Below are 5,996 nucleotides of genomic sequence, written 5' to 3'. Positions count from 1 at the left end.
CGATCCAGTACAAAATGACTTTTTACGAAGCAAAAATAACCCTAGAATAAAACTCTTCCAATGCGCATTCTCCTTTTAGATCAAATCGCTGAAACGCAGACGATCATTTTAGGTTTTGATTCTGCTCGATTAGTTGGTATGTGATGCATATGTACTGTTAAACTCAGTGAATGGATTTCAAACAGAGAAAGGCGTATTCCCTAATCAATCATCGAAGGATTTAATTGAGAGGAAATCCAATCGAGAGTTGAAACTGTTTGTCGATCGAGGATAATGTTGCTCCGGTAATTCCTTTTTTATTTTGTATTTTTAATTATAACCCTATTTCTTGATTATTTCTTCATTTATTCGAGTAATTGATTGTTTCGATTATTTCTTCGTTGATAACTCCATTTAGGGGTTTTAGTGAAGATTCGTTGAATATTATTGGTTGCTGATTGATTCCTGCTCGTCATTATAATTCTTATTTTTATTTATTTTTGTGATCTTGTTCTACAATTTTCTTATATCTGAATGTATGTAATTTGATAATTGGGAAGAATGTCTGTGATATTGTGCTTTAGATTGGGAATTTAATCAATACATGGCATTGGAATTTTTTTTGTAGTATAATAGTGTCTGTGGAGGTGATGATGTCTTAGTTACTGTTGATAAATCTGAAAATAAAAAGCAAGTGATTTTGCATTTTGATTTTCTAACTGATGTACATGGTTAAACACGCTTTGTTAAAGTGTTTCTTATATTAATCTAAGTTACGAAGATATTGGGATTTATAAATGTGTTACTTATGGGATTCTTTCAACATTCTCTGAACATGGCAGGTTAAATAATTTTATATAATAAGGCTATTCCTTGGTCTCATCTCAGCAGTTAAGAATCAGTTTTCATGGTAGCGCTTTCTGCGAAGTATGGGAAACAACTTGCACGGTGTACACTGGCAATGCTATGCTTAACAAGTGATCGTTTCTTCACTAGCACTAGTAAGTGGATATATTTAATTTTCGTTCCTATTGGAAGATATTGCAAACATCGGTCCTTGTGTTTAATAGGGTGTCCTTAGTATATGATACTTCCAGATTATAATTTATCTGCAATTAAATCAGTTAAATTTTTTAGCCTCTAAGAATTATATTACAAGTTCTCGCTCCACATGTAAGAAACTTATGTCCTCTTCTTGCATACATAACTAATAATAGTTAATAGTGATAGTGACAATGTAATAACTGTTCTAGTGGGATTTTAAGAGAAAACTGTCTGGACCTTTTGGTTTACTATTAGGCATTTAAAATTGCTATTGATTTTTTTTTTGTGCAGAATTCTTTTAGATTTTACCTATTCAAGGTGGTTTACACTTCTCGTATCTTCTCATCTTCTCAATGACATGTTTTGCGAATATCAGTAGTTTGAATAGTTCTTAATGTCTTTTTGAAAAGACTATAAATTAATAGTAAATCTATTTCAAATGGTCAATGTTGCAAATCTATTTTATACTCACGGCTATTTTCTCGTTACCCTTGTTTTTCTATTTTATTTCTCTTATATTTTCTTTCGTCCCATCTTGCTTGTCGTGATTTCTGACATTTTATTTCTATAGGTAACAATATGAAACCGAGCCGCATCTCAGAATAGTAAATTTGACAAGATAAAATCTTCACATGTAGCTTCCCTAACCATTTATTCCTTGTGAAATCTTCGAAGATAATATCTTTTGAAAGGTTAAACACTGGTAAAATATTTACATGCATTAGTTTTCTTGTACCTGCTATACGAGGTGTACTTATTTGTACACCAGTTGTAGGCAGTGTACTTTTTAGTGCACCAGTTTTATCAGACTAGTTATAAGGCGTGCACTTTTTTTTTGCATTGATTATGAACCTGAAACTTTCAAACTTGTATCTTACTCTGTAAGCAGAATGAAACATTTAAAAGGTATTGATTAAGGATCTCATGGGTTCAGATTTTGTAGCTACATGGTTAATAACTTGAACATTCATGTCATAAAATTTTTCGTTTGGTAAAAATAGGATAATGAAGCTTGACACAACTTTCCTACGACCTCTCGTGTGTCAGTGGAAGCATAGTTTTACACTCATTGATTGTTAGTGTACACATATTGATTCTTAATGTGTACATAATTATACCCCTGTTGATTTTCAATGTGCACAAAGTTGTACACCTGTCATATAAGTGCACATAGGTACTACACCTATTGATCGTAAATGTGTACATAATTGTACACCTGTAGATTTTAATAAACATGGTCGAATGATTTGTTTATGGATTTTTTTGTATACTATTATGGGAAAGTTAGTTGGGAATATATACATGTAATTTGTTCCCCATCTTCTTAAAGGGGTTTGTAGTATTGTTATTTGACTCTTTTAGTCAGGGATGATTTATTTGACGGCTTTTTTGGACTGTGTCAGATTTATCTTTGATTTTTCAAGGGATATAGAATTGGGTGATTAATGACTTAGTTAGGAAGATGCAGCTAGATATGTTCAAGAAGCTTGTGTCTATGATTATAAATCATTATTTTTTTTTGTACGTTTTTATTTAAGATTGATTGTGGTTAATAGTTTTGTAATTCGACTTTGGGCGTTTTATGTGTAGGATAGACTTTACCTAAATTCTATGCCAAGATGTTTTACGGTGTATCATGTGCACTTCATTTTCATATTGTGAGGGTTCATTCTAGAGATAAGAGAATAGAAGAGAAGGAACCGTGACCCACCTCAACGTTTCAGATGTCGGGTATGTGCCCTGCCCTTACTTGAAAAGTAGCTCATTAGGCTTAACTAATTTGATGATGTTTATACCTCTTTATCTGTATATTTTTGTGTTAATAACAATGAGTTTGTCATCATACAACAAAGAATTTCTTAATGTTGCATCATTTAACCAATTGTTATCCATTGTTGTGAGGCGTGGGGTAATCCTTTTTTTTATGTATAATGTCCATTTCGGTTTCCAGTATCATGCAATATAATGTGTCGTTAATTTTGCTGCAGTGGAATCATTATACCAATTTTATTATTGGTATTCTAAGTTTTAACTGCCAAAGAGTTACATTATTTCAGGAATCCTTGTAACCATTCCTCCATGGTGTTCATTTAATCCCAATTAACATAAACTGCTGCTATTTATCATACGTGTTTGAAGTAGGTGGCGTCCTATAAATGAAGTAACATTTGGTTATCCATAGAGTAGTTTGTGTTACTAGTATTCTACAGTTGATTCCATTCATGCTATTATATTCATGTTTGTTTGGTTGATTGATGGTTGAGGGAGACATGGAAAGATAGGATCATTTGTGTATATCTCTTTTGGTTATACATGTGTATAACATGTATACATATTTTTACACAAGTTGATTCTTAATGTGTACATAATTGTACACCTGTTGAACATGTGTATATAGTTGTATACAAGTGGATTCTTAATGTGTACATAATTTATACATGTTGATCGTGAATGTGCACATAGTTGTACACTCGTTAATGTGCACATAATTATATATACCTGTTGATTGCTAATGAGTTCGTATATTGATTCCTAGATTGAATATTTTGTTTTGTGTACTGAATATTCCATTGTGGTTTTTATGTTTAACATGATTTTGTCATCACATTGGTTGGTCTTGATGTTTGTCGTCTTGTTTTCTTTGAAAAGTTACCTCCAAAATCTTGTAATAATATCCAAAAAGTGGTTTCAAGGGAAAGGAGAAAGTGGTGCGGATAAAAACAGTTTTTGATGCAAGGAAGGATTGTACAGAAGTTTCTCGTACAAGGTGAACGAGATGGAAATATTTGGATGTGGCACAGGTGCTTCTTGTGTCCTCGTCTAAATGGGTTCCCACCAGCAATTCATAGACTAGTAATGTCTGAAACTGCCCGAGGCAGATATCTTAACTTCAACTAATCAAGTAGTTCCAACAGTTGTTGATGACAATTTGGAAGCTTAGCGAGAAGGTGAATATAGTAAACATTTTTAGGTTCCATCTACTATGTTTGTGTTATATTGCCGAGAACTATTCTTGTTAATTTGCTGTTGTGGAACCATCTACTCATACTTGTTTAAATTTTTGATGTACTTTCTTCAAAGAGGTGTGCCTACAATATTGAAATATTTCATAGGCAGTCGTCAGCGACTACAATCAAGTTAGCAAGGTAATAGAAAGACATGATTCTAGCTGATGATATAGTCATATGGGTATTCTTTTTGGATTCTATAGATATAATCAAGTTAGTAAGGGAATGGAAAGACATGCTCCTAGCAGAATATTTCATTGTCTATAGATTTTCTGGATTTTTGTAGATGTGTACATGTTTGTACACCAATGTAAACTAAGTTTTTTTTAAAAATGAGAATTGTATACTCATATGGGTACTATTTTTGTATCTCTCGAAAAGAGCTTTCCGAATATATAAAGTTTGCGAATTTTGGACAAACGGTTCGAAAGATAAATTGATTTTAATATCTATTTTATATTATTTAAAACTGCTGACATCATCATGAGTCACTTTGGACTAAACTGCAAATATTTGGACTAAATTGTAAACCAGGAAGGTTACTTATGTACTTTCCATAAAAAAGGACTAATTTGTACCTAGTTGAATTGGTTAGGACTAACTAGTATATTTGGAGGGGATTTTTGATTAAACCATATTTTTCCCTTTTCATAACCATCTTTTTTTATTTTTTATAAGCAAAGGCTTTCAACAAGGCTAATGGCCCTCTTCAACTGTTGGAAGAATCCAAACAAGGGGTTTAGACCAGTACATGGTAGAATTGTTTTGTTTAGCCCACAGAGCAAGCTCATGAGCTACAGAATTAAAAACTGTAGGTTCAAAACTAAAAATACAAGCAGATAACTTAGTAGAGAAAAAGAGAATGTCTTTAAAGATTGCATCCGTCCTGGTATCTCCATCGAAATTTCCAGATGAAAATTGGTCTATTAGAGCTTTCGCATCACTTTCTATGATGATGTGAGATAGATGTTGTTCCACAACTTTCTTTAAGACTTCCCAGATGGCTCTTGCTTCAGCTTCTTCAGCAGAGTGAACATCAAAGACTATGGAAGCAAAAAAGGTTGCTTTTCTTGTGAAGTCTCGCATCACATACCCTGCACCATTTGCGAGATAAAATCAAAGGCACCATCAGTATTACATTTAATCCAACCGAAAGAGAGGGGCATCCATTTATCACAAATACTGACAGGCATGGTAGGGGGGATAGTCAGACTATGATTCTTAGACTTCCTAGTGAGAAGCATAGCTCTATCTCTAGCTAAGACAGCAGTGAAGTTCTCCTTAATTCCTTGGAAAATGAGCTTATTTCTACTGGTCTAGAGAGACCAGAAGATAGCCACAAAGAGACATTGATCATCAGGCAATTTAGACTGAGTATCAATTAACCAGAAGAGAAGCCAGTCAATAAAATATTTGTTCTGAAAAAATTGAGTGTTGATATTGAAGTCAGAAATGAACCAGACCTTACTAGCAAAGGGGCAGGTGACCAAAACATGCATAATAGTTTCTAGAGGATCAGAACACCTAGGACAATCCACACTACGCATAGGCATTCTAGTGTGAAGGACAGTTCTGGAGGGCAGAGCATTTCTAGCTGCTCTCCAAAGAAAGACCTGAATTCTATAGGGTACTCTAACTTTCTAAATACACCTCCAAAGGTTTTTACAAGATGAAGGCCTAAGGCCTCTGAGCCCCAAGTAGGCAGATTTAGAATAAAATTTTCCATTCTTTGAAAGATCCCAATCCCTCCTGTTAGGAGTGCAAAGCTGGCTTAAGAGAATGCAGTTAATCTTCTGGACAGAAGCATTATCAAAATGGGTGTTAAGACGAGACACATCCCAACTTCTAGTTTGGGAGTCAATAAAATAAGCAACTTTTATACTAGGATCAGGAGGGACAAGAGGGTTGGGTGTGGCAGAACCCAAAGGAGGGATCCATTTATCACACCATGGGTCAATGAATTGA

Source organism: Papaver somniferum, chromosome 4 (assembly GCF_003573695.1).
Source record: "Papaver somniferum cultivar HN1 chromosome 4, ASM357369v1, whole genome shotgun sequence".
Classification (NCBI taxonomy): Eukaryota; Viridiplantae; Streptophyta; class Magnoliopsida; order Ranunculales; family Papaveraceae; genus Papaver; species Papaver somniferum.
This window is presented reverse-complemented; position numbering follows the sequence as displayed.